General features: G+C 34.4%; 1 protein-coding gene across 7 annotated transcripts in view; it reads right to left on the bottom strand.

Moving 5' to 3' along the window:
* Positions 1-16,239, bottom strand: part of LOC145246571 (cytosolic phospholipase A2-like) — a 594,967-nt gene extending 578,728 nt beyond the window's left edge. For 3 of the 7 annotated variants that reach the window (XM_080108180.1, XM_080108179.1, XM_080108178.1), the window contains exon 1: positions 16,082-16,161. The gene's annotated coding sequence lies outside the window, so the exon portion shown is untranslated. Of the gene's footprint in view, positions 1-16,081 lie in introns of all 7 variants that reach the window. The other 4 variants (XM_080108184.1, XM_080108183.1, XM_080108182.1 and 1 more) reach the window with 3 other exon arrangements.
* Positions 16,240-16,817: the final 578 nt, after the last annotated feature.

The following is a 16,817-nucleotide window of genomic DNA, read 5'->3' as shown; positions in this document are numbered from 1 at the left end:
TTTGTTTTACGGCATATCAGCCCTTTATAGGTTATTTGATGCCGAATCTGGTGATTTTGAAGAACGATTTTTTATATAGTGTATTTGTTTTTTTAAGTCGTATTCTATTTAACCCATAGTTGGGACTCTGGCAGGTACTACAACTCCGGGTAATAGTGGACCTGGGAGCAATGGCAATTAAAGGATGGCTCCACACTCCCTAAGGCCTTCAAGCTGGGGCCTCACCATCGGATATAGTTTAAGGTCATATCCAGGACCTTCTATTTTTGTACAATCATTTAACAAGGGAGAGAATTTTGTACTGACCTGTTTCTAACGCTCTTGTCTTTTCGTAAGACATTTGACTATCCCTTTATTTAACAGTTAACGGACATAGTTATTGTCAGTTTCTAATGACACCATGAAATCAACAGACAATGAAGAAAGACATTAGAAAAAGCTAAATTTAAAATAAAACCTCAGCCAATAAATTGCGATTTCCTTTCTTATATTTTATTTTTCTGTTTGACTTAATAGCCGGTCATGGATGGCGTAACAGTAATAGATTTATACAAGTAAGGTCATATTTAGCATGATAGGAATAAATGCTTGATACTGATAAATAAAAAAAAACATAGAGTTATTTTTAGGTATTGAAGGGGGGGGGGCAGCTTTGCCCGGTCGGAAAATACACTTAAATATTATATTTGAATTTGTTTAGATTTCGTATATATTAGTATATAGTCGTTATTTCAAAAGTTCAACAACAAAAACATATTGCGGTGCTATCAGCTAGAATCGAAACCAAAGCAAAACTGAAGCATTCAAAACTGGTGACGTTACCACTGTACGAACTTCACACGGACATGAACTGATTAAAAATTAAAAATTAAAAATAAACTCAGATGAATGTAAAAATTGTATAACGATTTTTTAATTCTGACACCTTTTTAGCCCTTTAAAAACTATTTTCACCGGCTAATGACCCATACAAAGCAGTCCGTAAAAAGTCCAATCTTTTGAGGCGACTTTTAGTTTCGGTAGAGATAGAGTTTTAAAAATATGGAGACAGACAGACATACATAGACATATTGTTTTTTTATATATTAGATACGTCCGCGACATTTGCTTTCTAAGAGCCTCACACATTCAATATCTGAAATAGAAAAATGACATTTCAGGTCATGCGTACATAAGTTCAGCCATCATAACAATGTAATTTACAATAATTTTTTTATATTCGGATGGAATAAAAATAGTATATATTCTACCGTGCTAGAAAGTTACTTACGCCTGAAAGTATCCTGTACCTCTATAAGGCTACCATTCGCCCATGTATGGAGTACTGTTGCCACATTTGGGCTGGTGCATCTGCTGCTTGTCTCTCATTCCTGGACAGGGTTCAAAAGAGAGTTGCGAACCTGATAGGTCCTGACCTGTCATCAAGGCTTCAGCCTCTGTCCCATCGACAAAATGTTGCATCTCTCTGTTTGTTCTACACATACTTTAATGGTGCACTGCAAGCACTTGCGCCTCCTCGACGTGACTACCCCCGACAAACCCGACAAGCAACTACGTCCCACCCCTTCACAGTAGAGATCTCTAGGTGTAAGAAAGCCTTTTACTCCAATAGTTTCTTCCACAGAACTGCAAGTCTTTGGAACTCCCTCCCGGGATTCTGCTTTCCCAACTGTACTGATATGCAGAAGTTCAAGTGTAATGTGAACAAGCATCTTGCTATTCATCCCCCTTCATAATGCCTCCGAAAATTATGTCCCCGATAGTAGCCCCTACATCAAAGTGGCACTGTGCCTTGTTTGGGGTGAAAATTGAATAATAAAAAAAAAGATTTGTACATTATCTAAAGAACACATGTATATATATATATATATATATATATATATATATATATATATATATATATATATATATATATATATATATATATATATATATGTGTGTATTCTTTTTGTTGTTTATTTTTTTAAACGATATTGAGGTTAGCGTCTTCACCTTGAAGATAGGATGTTTTTTTTTAGAAATTGGCCATTTTTTTATTTTTGGACGTAAACAAATAATATTTTTATTTATTTATTTTTAAAACAGTAATCTACGTACATGCATGTTTCGGGGCCCTACCTTTTGAAATGCCCTTCACGCGTGTATATATATATATATATATATATATATATATATATATATATATATATATATATATATATATATATATATATATATATACACGCGAAGGGCATTCTAAGAGTAATTCCTACTATTTTTATTCCATCCGAATATTAAAAAAATGTATTGTAAATTTGATTGTTATGATGGCTGGACTTGAAAGTGTCGTTTCTCTGTTTCAGATATTGAATGCGTGAGACTCTTAAAAAGCAACTCATGCCGTGGACGTGCGCCAGAGACACAGATGCATTAGTGAATCCTTTGAAAATCCGCATTGACAATGGTGGTGACAATATAGACAAATAAATCTTAAGTAGAAAAAGTGACTCGTCTTAATAGTACCACCCCTGTCTCTGTAGCTATTCACCTTTTTTTTTATTAAAATTATAGGCGTATTTATTATAAGAACGTTAGTCGAGATTGATAATGATTATGTAAAAAAAATAAATCCCGAGGCACAAAATTTTGCTCGTTTTCATTGTCACACTCCTGTCTTTGTAGCTCTTTAACATTTGCTTAAAAAATGGAAAGATTTCATTTTGGCACGACCCTGGTATATTAAGCAAGTTCAATACATTTTTCAAAATTAATTGAAAATCAATTATAATCTAGGTTGATCTTTACAGTATGGAACGATAAATTTGTCGCCCTAAAAAAACAGCACTACACCTTTATTTAAAAGTTTTTATTGAAAAAGTAAATTCAGGTAACTTGATTATGTAGTAAATCTGATATTTATTCAATGTAGCTGCCTTCAGCCTCAATCACCGCAATGATATGCGTCTGGAACTGGTAGCTGGCCTTTTCCACAAGCGCTGGCGGGAGCTCGGCGAATACTCGGCGGATGGCGATATTCAGGTTGGATTTAGTATTGTGGGAGGTCATGTTGTTGACATTCTCGACGTATGACGAAACGAAGTAGTTCAGCGGGTTAAGGGAGGAGGTGGGCAAGTGAGATAATTGGTATTAAGTCGCAGCACTCCTTCTGATGCCAAGCCTGTGTTTCTTAAGACTTGTTAGCTGCCACTGAGCCGTGTTGCCCCACCCAGGGTTTGCCAGCGATCACCAGCACTCTTTTGCACGTCCAGGTACACTTTAGTGTTGTCTTTCAAGCCAAATTCGAAGATGTGAGGTGGCATAATGAGGTCCTCGCTTGAAATCACATCAAATACCATAACTGTGGCCGGTAACTTTGTTGAGCTGCGCCCTCAAGCATTGAACCGCCCAAATTTACATTCTGAGGGTGCTGGCAATAGTTCTGTTGTCATAACTTGGATTGGTAGAGAGCAGGAGTTGTAGAGCAGCGTATCTTCGATCTAACTTTTTGAATATTGCGTCATTTTCATACATGATAGGAAGCTCCTATCACTCTTTGAATTGGTATACAACTGGCCAAATAGTAGATGGATTGCAATAAAAAATGAATAGTGCTTTTCATCAAGCGGAAATGGAATTATATCGTCTTTTCTAGAACGACAATTTTATCATTCCATCCTGTTTTACAACATTTGCCAAAGCCATTCTATATCTTTGTGTGTGTTATTATAAGAACGTTAGTCGAGATTGATAGTGATTATGTAAAAAATATACATATATATATGTGTGTGTGTGTATGTGTGTATGTGTGTGTGTGGATGATAAATATATATACATATATATATATTTGATAAGATAAAGCTGAATGTATGTGTGTGTGTGTGTGTGTGTGTGTGTGTGTGTGTCTGGTCACGAATAGGCTCCTATATGGTTGACTATTTAAAAAAAAAAACTGATTACATATAATGATAGAAGATGTATCGAGACACAGGAATGGGTATGTTTGATCTGGCAGAACAGTGGTTCATTAAAATTGTGGGGTCTGCGTTCGCGCCTGGTCCACAAAGTATGGAAATAAGACATTTCAAAATTAAAAAAACGTTTACAAGTGATTTTGATATAGATGTACATAAGAATACTTTGATAAGTATGTTTTAACTTAAATAGGGATGGTATAATAAAATTGTGGGGTCTGCGTTCGAGCCAGGCCTCTATAGAATGGAAATAGGCACAGACTTTAATAAAGACTTTTCGTATATATCTGCGTAAGTATACTTTGATAATTATGTTTCAGTTTGAAGAAATATGGTATAATAAAATTATGGGGTGTTCGTTCGCACCTGACCTCCATAGAATGGAAATATGTCACAAAGTTTAACAAGGTTTTTTAATATAGATTCACAGAAAATTGTGATAAGTGTTTCAGTGTGAACAGGCATGGTATAATAAATTATGGGGTTTATCCATTTTATTTTTACTTTCATTATATTTTGCTTTGGTTTTGATACTCCCAAATTCAAAGCTATCTCTTTACAACCCTTCCTTTTCATAACCTATCATACTTTCATAAATCAGAGTCCATTTTCTGTAGGCTGTTTTTGAAGCCAGTCAACGACGGGTACTTTTGCTAATATATATATATATATATATATATATATATATATATATATATATATATATATATATATGTATAAGGCAAGGTATGTTTTCATGTAGAGGATCCCCCTCAATTAATCATATTAGAATATTAATAATTAATCATATTAAAGACAGCTTTATGTGCTATTTACGACGGGCGTGCCATAAGTAATGCCCTTGACCAACTTCCCATAGAGTAAAGCAACGAAACTTGACACAGTTATTAGTCTTTCTCTACATAAGACCCACGCAGAGTTATGCATTTCTCCCATCGTTTGATGCAGCTCTGGAGACCGTTTTTGTAGAACACCCAAGGTTGATCAACCACGACGTGACTTCAGAAATTAAGGCTGCATCATCTGGGAAACGCTTTCCTTTCAAAAACAACTTCCTGGCTGAGAAGAGGTAAAAGTCAGAGGGTGCAAGGTCAGGAGAGTAGGGAGGATGGAAAGGATTTCATAACCACACGCCCATGCTTCTGATCTGGCGACATGCGAGTTGTGGACCGGAGCGTTGTCCTGCAGTAGGAGGGTATCTTTACTGATCTTGCCCCGCCTCTTGATTTTGATAGCTTCCCTTAATTTCCTCAAAAGAGAAGCATAATAGGCTCCTGCAATTGCGGTATCATTTGCCAGGAAATCTGTCATCGCTACTCCGTCCTGGTCCCAGAAGACTGTGAGCATGACCTTGCTAGCGGAGGGTTGCACTCTTGCCTTCTTTGGAGGTGGCGATTCCAAGTGCTTCCACTGCATTGACTGGGCTTTGGTCTCTGGATCATAGTGATGGACCCAGGTTTCATCCTGTGCAATCAGTCTTTTAAAAAACTGACTCATCTTCTTGGCACGTCTCCAAATTCATCTTCGAGCACTCGACGCGTTCTCGCTTCTGGAATGGTGTGATAAACCGAGGAATCCATCTGGCAGACACCTTATGCATATGCAAATGGTCATGAATGATAGTTTCCACAGACCCTGTACTAATCTTGACATCTTGGGCTATTTGGTGAATAGTAATGCGCTGATCTTCCAAAATGGCAGCCTCAACTTGACGGACAGATTCTTCATTAATGGCAGGAGGGGGGCGACCAGGTCTGGGAGCTGTTTCCACAGACGTCCGGCCATGTTTGAATTCACGATGCCAGCGTTTTACAAGGTCATATGATGCTGCATTATCACCATAAGTTTCTTTCATTTCATCATAAGTCTCCTGTGGTGTGCGTCCTTTCAAATACAAAAACCGGATCACTGCTCGACATTCAACAGGCTCCATTTCACACCTGACTCAGTTCAAACACCTGCAAAACAGAAACCACAATTATTTCAGAGCTGTCTCGTCTGGGTGAGGCCCCGTGTTTTGACAAGCTTCTGGGTTTGACCTTTACTCCTGATCTGAAATGGAACACGTACATCAAGTCTGTGGCCAAGGTCGCAGGAAAGATGGTGGGATCCTTCTACCGCTCCAGAAGATATCTCACTACTGATGCAATTCTCTATCTATATAAAAGCCAAGTACGGCCAAGGATGGAATACTGTTGCCATATCTGGGCAGGAGCTGCCAAAAACAGCCTATCATGCCTTGACAGAGTACAAAATAGACTTCGTGGTTTAGTGGGGGATGCCCTTTTCTCTACCCTGCAACCCCTCTCCCACAGAAGAGACGTTGCGAGCCTATCCTTGTTTTATCGTTATTTTCATGGCAGGTGCTCGTCTGAACTCCAATCCCTGGTCCCCCCTCGCCAATCTTTCACGAAAAACACCCGTCTAGCTGAATCCACTGGGAAAAATTTCCCCCACTCTATATCTGTGCCTAAATCAAAACGCGGATTTCATGAGCAAAGCTTCTTTCTTAGAACTGCACGCCTGTGGAACTCTGTTCCATCTGCCTGCTTCCCTCCGGACTACAACTTGGATGTCTTCAAGTCTAATGTTAACAAATTCCTAATGAACCGCCCCCCTAATTAAACACTTCATAAAATCTCCTCACTAACGTGATGTACTTACAATAACCCTTATCCCTGAGTGGCTTCCGGGCCTTGATAAGTGGTGATCACTGTGTAAAAAAAAAAAAAAAAAAAAAAAATTGCTATATGACCCATAGAGATATAGATCATTGTACATGCAAAATTTCAGCTAGATCAGACAACTGGAAGTGGGTCAGGGGCATTACTTATTGCACGCCCCTCGTAGTTTTTTATGAAGACGTGTGCCTTTGCTTATGTAATTCGAAATGTTTATGCATTTAGACACGCGCACACACACACACACACACACACACACACACACACACACACACACACACACACACACACACACATATATATATATGTATATATATGAGGTGTCTTAAATAGGTTTCCGGACTTTTTTGTACTGGCATTTAAATGTGTCGTAGACTCTTAAAAATTAAGTAGGCTATTGCTAGCCATCAGAAGATGAGTGACCAATTTTATGATTTTAGGTTAAGATGAACAACTAAAGCAGGATTTGTAATACAACCTACTAAAGCATAATTGTCACAGCTCGTGAATTTATAAAATGTAATATGAACGTGAGGACATTTTAGAAGAACAATATGCAATAACATTCTATTTTCAACTCGGAAAAAATGCTACATCAAGTTATGCAATACTTCAGACTACTTTTGGGCCATATTGCATAAATCGAGCAGCAGTTTTTATTGGCATAAGAGATGAAAAGAAGTCGGGAAATCTCTGAGCGATAACCAGTCGGGTAGGAGAATTAGGGAGGTCTCAACATTTGAGTTAATTGGCCAAATAAAGAATTTCATGGATAAGAACGCTCTTGTATCTATACAGATAATAAGTGCCACGTTTGATGTCACCGTGGAAGCTGTAGCACAATTATTCGCGAGAAACTAAAGATGCAGAAGATTTGGGCGAATGCCTCAGTCCACAACTCCATCCTTATTACATACTATATGAGCAAGGTTATTTTGTTATTCCCTAAGATTAAGGAAAATCTTAGCGCCTGTCGCTATGAGACAATTGAAAAGATGGAAGAGATTGTGATGAGCGTCATTGACACTCTCACACAAAGACCACTTCCATGGAGCCTTCCAGGAGTTTTTGGAACAAATACATTGCAGCCGAATAAGATTATTAAAAGGGTTTCATGTGTGTCGGAAAAATATACTTAACAGCAATTGATTTAAGGATTTTACTAATGTCCAACCATTTTCATTGATCTTGTTACTGTTTCACAATTTGAATATTTTTGGAACATTACTTGATTTTAACTTTAAAATTTTCAATCCTCATGTTAACCAGAATAATTTTAACTAATCTTCAGGAAATTTATTTTGATAACCGTTTTTTCCCCGAAAAATAAAGCCAAAATGTGGAACTCCATTAGATAAGAAAATAGTTAATTTTATCTTGTATTCCTTGTTGACGAACATGTTAAAATCTTAATTTGCAATTTTAACTTTACACATGCACACACACACACACACCTATATATATATATATATATATATATATATATATATATATATATATATATATATATATATATATATATATATATATCAGTACCAATCCCTTACGATCAATACACTTGTATTTTGAAACTAACAAGGCAAGTCCATGTTTCTAATGAGTTGGCAAATGTAATTAAAAACAATTCAATAGTCATTAATGAGAATAATTCTGTTTTCTTTACAAGTCGAATTCTTTCTAAAATAATGATTCATTCCGCATGTATTTATGATATTGTCGTGCTGGGAACAACGAACAAAAGTGGCGCTTAAACCGATCGGCGCCATTTTATAGATGCGTCCCGCCATCTCTAGGAAAACTGTAGTTTGTCGATCACATTTTGAACACGCTGATTAAATAGGCGCCTCATAATTTTGAAAAAGCAGAAAATTTCGCTTCTGTTCATTCTTAAACACACACACACAGACACACATATTCACACGGATACATACACACCCACACACATACACACAAACATATATATATAGTAATCCACATACGTTACTGTTCGCTGTTTCACAGCTCATCAGTGCGGCTAGACAAGCAACTACCTCAAACGAGGGTTGGAAGCTGACGGACCAAACGACAGTCGGGGCTTCTAACCGTTGCGCTACGCTACGCGGGCAGTGAATTAACAATGTTTTGACATTGTCTAAATACCTAAGCTCAATTTGTTTATACACTCACACGCACGTATATATATATATATATATATATATATATATATATATATAAGTTTATGGGTTAAATTTAAATTCTGAAAATCAAAATCTAGACACATATATTAGAGTTAAGAATTTATTGTTTGACAAAAGGAATATATAGAAGGGGTTATGTTAATTTCTTAATCTATGGTTTTTCAATAATGGCTCATATCAGAGCAAATGAAATGCGGTTAGGAAAATGTTCAGCTGTGAATAGACACGTATTTTGCTTTTAAGCACAAATATTGAAAATAGTTTTTTGCGTGGTGAATGATAGTTATATGAAAATAATTATATGAAAAGGGAATTTCATACAACCTGGGTAGTCCATTATCGGAAGGAGTATAATGTCCTCCAGGGTTTTATTTCCAGGTAGGCAGAATATTGGTCCAGGGGAGAAGGCAGTAATCCCATATAACAAAAATGTGTGGTTGCTCTTTATTGATTTTCCGAAAGGTATACGCCCGTATTTGTTGATGAGTTGAATGTGTTTTGGTAGATGTAATCCAAATTCCTTTTAGGTGTTGAGATAGTATATCAGATATTGGATGGATATACCAATCCATTGCATATATTCTCGTGGGTAATCGTGGGTTCCATTTTCTAACTATCTTGTTTCTTTTGAGACATACATCAAAGCTCATTTACTTAAATCTTTGTGGTTGGCTTATAATTATTTTCATAACATTGATTCACTTGGATTTCCTTGCTTGGACTCTTGGAGCTTCGATAAACACTTAGAAAACATCACCCTTAAGTAAATAACCCCATCCCTTGCGCCAAAATTCCTATTTGCGCACTAAATTCTATCTATGGCCGGTATTTCTGTTATTTTTCTCTCTTTTTTTTTCATCAGAGCTTCCAACATTCCAGCAGAGATATCCCGCATTCATACCCCTCTAAAAATACAAAGTTATATCTTCCTACGTACGGCATATTTTACTTTTCTCGCTCCTTCTTAATGCTATATGTGATTTTCCCGTAGTACTGACTCTTATAGTCCTTTTGGTGCCCTACGGAATTGAATTCTCTTATCATTCACCGCCTGCCTTTTTAATTTGGGGCAAGACTTATAATTCTGCTCGGTGCCGTCACTTGCAGCATGCTTTATTAGCACCCACTTCCGCAAGATCCATTTATATTTTCCTAACAGGAACACCTCTAATGCTATTTCCTGGCAAGCTACACTTCTTGCGAAAAATGTTTATGGATATCAAAAAAATAACAAAAAGCAAAAATCAAAAATCAAAAGTTCTCTACTTTGGCCTATCACATCCGAAAAAAAACTCTCAAGATACTCCTTTACATACTTTTCTATTATCCCCTCTCCAAAATTCTAACTTATTTCTAGGCCAACCGTTTGTCTCAATTATCGTTTCATTTTTATTTTCCTATGACATTTCTTTCCATTTTAATTTATCTACCTAATTATGACTTTGAATTCCTGATGTTATAATAGACTAACATTATACATGCGTTTAAGACAATTTACAAGTTCCGCCTACAGACAAACATATAATACCACTTATATATATATATATATATATATATATATATATATATATATATATATATATATATATATATATATATATTAGTCGGTAGAAAGCCAGTCACCAATTTTATTCGTAGCATGAATTTTACTAGTGCGAAGGGGGCATTATTCTAGCATACCAGATGCCTTCAATTAATTTCCAGACCTGTTTTTACATGCATTTAAAATTGTTTTGGGACACTTGAAATATTAGTATATTATTACTATACATCTTATGAAATCACTCACCAATTTTTATGATTTCATGTTCAAATTAACAATCTGCAGCAGGAATCGGAATACACCTTACTAAAATCATGATTGACATTGCTGGTGAATTTAAAAAATGCAATCTAGACGTTAAAACATTTAAGAATAACGGTATGCAATACTATTCTGTTTTCAACTTGGTAAATCCCATAGAAATTCAGACTGCTTTTCGACCATCTTTCATGAACGAGCATCAGTTTTTGAGTTGTACAAAAGAGTCCAGTAAGGCAGGGAGTTTGTGAGGGATGATGAGAGGCGTGGGATGAGTAGGGAAGTCAGAGTACCAGAGTTGATTGTCCAAATAAAGAATTTCATGAATTAACACCCTCGTGTGTCTATAAAGAAAATAAGTGCACATAGGAACCGTAACGTAATTATTCAAGAGGAACTGTAAATTTGCGACGCGTTTGTCCGAAGAGTGCACAGAGAAGATCAAAGACTATTTGACCAAGATGGAGATAAAGATATTCTTTACCCTCCCTGTAGTTCTGACCTTGCTTCCTGTGACTTTTGATTATTCCCTCAGCTCAAGGAAAACCTTATATGCTGTCATTATGAGACAAAGAGATAAAAGAGGTTGACAGAAGAGAACTTCCATGAGGCCTTCCAGAAGTTGTTAGAACGGACAAGAATTGTATCGCAGCTGGAAGAGATTAATTCGAATGGGACTAAAGTTTAATGTGTGCACTATCTATAAAAATGCCCCGAAAAAAAGTCAGTAAACTTATTGAAGGCACCAATTTTCTACGGCCAATATGTACGCCACTGGTAATTGAGGAAACTATCTATCTCACTATTTACCTCACTCTGTATATAATTTAAATGCGACTATTGATTTATTTATATTTTTACGATATTGATTCTCTATTTTACTCAGTTATTTCACGGATTAGTATCGCTTTTAAGCTATGTGGAAACAATTATTAAACCAACCAGAATTCCGTAACTAGAGAGGAGTATATATATATATATATATATATATATGTATATATATATATATATATATATATATATATATATATATATATATAATGCTCCTCATCTTGAGTTGAGCATATTGAGAAGTGATACACGAATTACCATTAGTGTATAAACGATGCTCTTTGTATAAACAAATCGAGCTTAGGTAGTTTGGACGATGTCAAAATATCATTAAACTCATGACTCATACAGCAGCCGCCGATAGTGTAGTGGTTAGGAACCTTGACTGTCGTACAGACTGTCCGGTTTCAATCCTGGCTTGAGGTAGTGGCCTGTCTAGCCGCACTGATGAGCTGTGAAACAGCTAAACAGCATTATGTGGATGATTATATATATATATATATATATATATATATATATATATATATATATATATATATATATATAGTCTTTGAAGGTTTTAACCTTTAAAACTATAAAAAAAAGTATTTTTTATCATTCGTTAGAAAACCATCTAGTCAGTAAGTCATTTAATCACCTGCAATCACTGCATCAACTCGCTCTCGAATTTACTATAATACCAATAATTTATTTTTCAAGGGATCATCAGTTGTTTACCATGAAACACTGTTTCGGGGATTTAAAAAAAAAAACAGTATGTTACATCATGGCTCCCCAGCAGTGTTGATCAAACACCACCACCTATAATCTTAGGAAGAAGACATGTTATAAACATTTGATCCAATTTCCTATTCTTAATTGCAATTACTAACCTTTTCATATTATAAAAATGAATTTCTTACCTGTGCGATTCATCAATTTCCACATTTTATATATATATATATATATATATATATATATATATATATATATATATATATATATATATATAGGGTGACCCCAACAAAACGGGCTCCAACTCTAATTAGGTCCCGTTTGTTAGTGTTTTATCAGAATGAAATAAAAATTTGGTCAAAACTAGTTTATTATACATTTTATTCAAAACATCACCTCAAAGCACTAGGGTCTTTGGCCTATTTTTCTCCGTTAACTGTAAAATGCTCAGTAAAACAATTTAATGTCCTCTGTTTTTTTTTTTGGTCACCCTGTGTGTATATATATATATATATATATATATATATATATATATATATATATATATATATGAGAAAAATGGAAATAGTGTTCCGATAAAATAGAGAAGTAAAAACGAACCAACCGTGTTATGTGTTAATCAAAGTTTCGTCTTTATTTAATCCAGAGAAAGTCTCGAAATAAAGACGAAACGTTGATGAACACATAACACGGTTTGTGCCTTTTATTTTTTTCCTCTCTCTCTCTATATAGACATATATATATATATATGTATATATACATATATATGTATATATATGCATATATATGTATATATATAAATATATACATACATACATGTATATATATATATATATATATGTGCATGTAAGAAACTTTTAGTTACCTAACTCTAACTTCCGCAATATATAAAGGAGTTCATATAACACCGATTTCTTATGAGATATATGGTATGACAAATCTAAAAAAAATACTTAAATACTGCAGATAAAATTAAACTTAATAGTAAATACTTTAATATATATTTTTTAATAAGTCGAATACAGATGTATGATATAATTATTGCTTATAGTTATGCCTCGAAAATATCAATAAAACAATAATTATTGTCGATGTCGGAATTTTCGAAGCATGATTTCAAAATATTAATTATATCATGGATTTTGCACTCTGCTGAGTAATTACACCCTTATACCTATATACATACACATACATACATACATACATGCATATATATATATATATATATATATATATATATATATACAAAACAGTATCAATATATATATACATTCCTGTGTGTGTGTGTGTGTGTGTGTGTGTGTGTGTGTGTTCGAACAATTTTTAGTCCTCCTATCAAAGAGAGGTGGTGTTTGATCAACACTTCTGGGGAGTCATGATTTGAGATACTGTTTTTTTTTTTGTAAATACCCGAAGTAACGGTTTATGATAAACAACTCATACTCCACGAAATAACATTAAATTTACGAATATTATAAGCGGTGACTTCAAGTAAAAATAATGTCAAAGTAAATTGCACACTGTGTAGAAAAAATCATTCCATACATCCAAATGCACCATAAAGTTTGCTTTAGAGTTTTTACTTGAGCAAGTTCTACTAAAATAAACGCAAGGATTGTTTGTATGGAATTCATGTAAGTCTGGAGGAATATAGAAAGTTAAACATTTCGCTATTAAATGTTAGGCTAGAAATAAAGCTGAAAAAATGCCTCATAGAATGAAGAAGATATATTGAGCGACAAACAGATTTATTATAGTAAATAATTTAATAGCATGTTAGAGCCATTAATGATAAATTTGATTAGAAAGCCAGTAAATACACAAATATACGCATATATATATATATATATATATATATATATATATATATATAGTAATTAGTAAAAACATTAGGAAAGTGCTCAATACTATTGCAGAGCAAATATATAGATTTTATTACCGTTTTATCTGCTTAGTATTTTTTTACATGGAGTTAACCACTTATCAAGGCCCAAGGGCCACTCGGGGATAAGGGTTATTGTGTGTACAGTAATCAATGGGATAGTGTAGTAATAGTATTGGAGAATTGATAAAGTGTCATTACTTAAGGGGGCGGTTCATTAGAAATTTGTTTGTGTTGAACTTGAAGACATCCAGGTTGAAGTCGGGAGGGAAACACGCAAGCGGAACAGAGTTCCACAGGCGTGCAATTCTAAGAAAGAAGCTTTGTTCATGGAATCTACGTTTTGATTTAGGTACAGATAAGGAGTGGGGGAAATTATTGACGGTGCTTTCAGCTAGTCGGGTGTTTTTTAAAAAAAATTGGCGAGGGGGGACCAGAGAATGGAGCTCAGACGAGCACCTGCCATGGAAATAACGATAGAACAAAAATAGGCTCGCTACGTCTCTTCGGTGGGAAAGAGGTTGTAGGGAAGAGAAAAGGGCATCCCCCACTAAGCTACGAAGTCTATTTTGTACTCTGTCAAGTTTTTAGCAGATCCTGCCCAGATATGGCAGCAGTACTCCATCTTTGGACGTACTTGGCTTTTATATAGATAGAAAATTGCATCATTAGTGAGATATCTTCTGGAGCGGTAGAAGGATCCCACCATCTTTCCAGCGACCTTGGCCAAAGACTTGATGTATGTGTTCCATTTAAGGTCAGGTGTAAAGGTCAAACCCAGAAGCATATCAAAAGTAAAACATGTATTGGTTACCGAATCGTATCAACGACCAACCAACTTTGTCATACTTTAACAGAATACTATATATATATATATATATATATATATATATATATATATATATATATATATATATATATATATATATATATATTCTCCTATAAATTGGAATTCTTTGTGTGTTGATATTCATATTAAAAACCCATTTATCTATTTATTAAGAAGAAATACAACTTTGTTATAAATGGGCCGTGGAATTGCATTCACTAGCAAAATATCTAATTTACATATTTTTTTTAAACATTGATTTTTAATGAATTCGCTATTAGTTTTATCGGTTAATTATACTCTAAACATCATTTACGCTGAGAATTAAACCTTCAACCTCCAAAAGATTTTCACCCAAAACTGATTATTACTTAACAATTCAACATGGCTGACGGAACCTCAGTGGATTAATTAGAGGTCTCCATTTGAAATTCTGTACAGATCTCAGACTTCAAGGTGCACCTTGAGAAGGTCGAAGTAATAGCTAGAGTTTACATTCACCATTATACCACAAACACACCAAAGGTCGTTCAACTTAAGATTCCCAAATCAAATCGTTTTTTGTTTTTGTTTTTGTTAATAGAGATTATCATAAAATTATCATATAATTATCATAAAATTATTATATATAGGTGATCATCTTTACTTAACTATCACGATTAATTATATTCATGCAGATATTCTACACGATTTATACTTGCAAATATTTGCGTAAAAGCTACAGTAAACACAAACCTAGTTCTATATATTTTATGTATGCCTATATATATATTTATTTAAAAAGAATTTTGCCTACCAAAATCCTCTGATTTGCAGACTTTAAACTTGATATAAAGGGTATTCGAACCCATGAGGAACTTCATATTGGGTATCTGGAGAAAGCAAAATTATTCAGCGATTGCAGGAGATTAAATGACTTACTGACGAACTAATAAAGATTAAAACGTTTAATAAATTTTTTGTTATTTGATTTTAAAGATTGAAAAAGTTTAAAGTTTTAAAAAGTATATATATATATAAATATATATATATATATATATATATATATATATATATATATATATATATATATATATGGCGTGTGTGTGCGTGTGAGTTCAGTGCGATTCGTAATCCAAGTATGTATATTTCTGCATGCATGCATGTATGTCTGTTTATTGGTTAGTGTGATTTGTATGTAATTGCGAATTATCAAAATAAAGATATAAAATCAAACCTTAACGGACGAGTCCAACCATCGAATAATGTCATGTAAATTGGTCTAGCAGTTAATCGAGGCTTCGTATCCCACTGTAATTGGCACAATGATTGCCTGCAAACAAAATGAAAAAATGAAAATAAAAACACATAGGTAAAAATCATTCCCAATCGGACACACGTACATAAAAAATAATACAAAACAGATTAAAAACATTAATTGAAATGACACATCACGTTAAGTATAACGAATCAAGCTGAAAATGCGGAGGTGGATGAGATGAAATATGTTTGGAATTTGAAAACAGACACAACAATTAAAATAATTAATAATTTAAATGAAGATTCATACCTTGCATTATTATGAACTTTCTATCCTGGATGTTCTTCGCACAATGTTTCGGTTGCTGTAATTCCTGACATTCTTTAGATGCACCTGTAAAACTCGGGAATCTTTATGTGGAACTGAGACATTTGTACGCCGTTTCAGACTGAACCTTTTAATTTTATCTACGATGTGTTTTTTATTTTTCTCAATCCGACAACAATGACAGGGTAAACATTGGAAAGAAAACGTAATTAAATTTTTTTAGCGTCGCATGAACCGCCTTAATATTGTTGCTTATTAACATTGCACTTTTATCCATTGTGCCACAAATTTATGAAGACAATTTTTGTATTTACTTTAGCATCAATAAACGCTTACTTCTTTTATATGTATACTATCACAATTTATCCATCTCTGCCTCTCCCTA

This window comes from Euprymna scolopes, chromosome 24 (genome assembly GCF_053919585.1).
Source record: "Euprymna scolopes isolate OS-2025 chromosome 24, ASM5391958v1, whole genome shotgun sequence".
Lineage (NCBI taxonomy): Eukaryota > Metazoa > Mollusca > Cephalopoda > Sepiida > Sepiolidae > Euprymna > Euprymna scolopes.
This window is presented reverse-complemented; position numbering and strand designations above follow the sequence as displayed.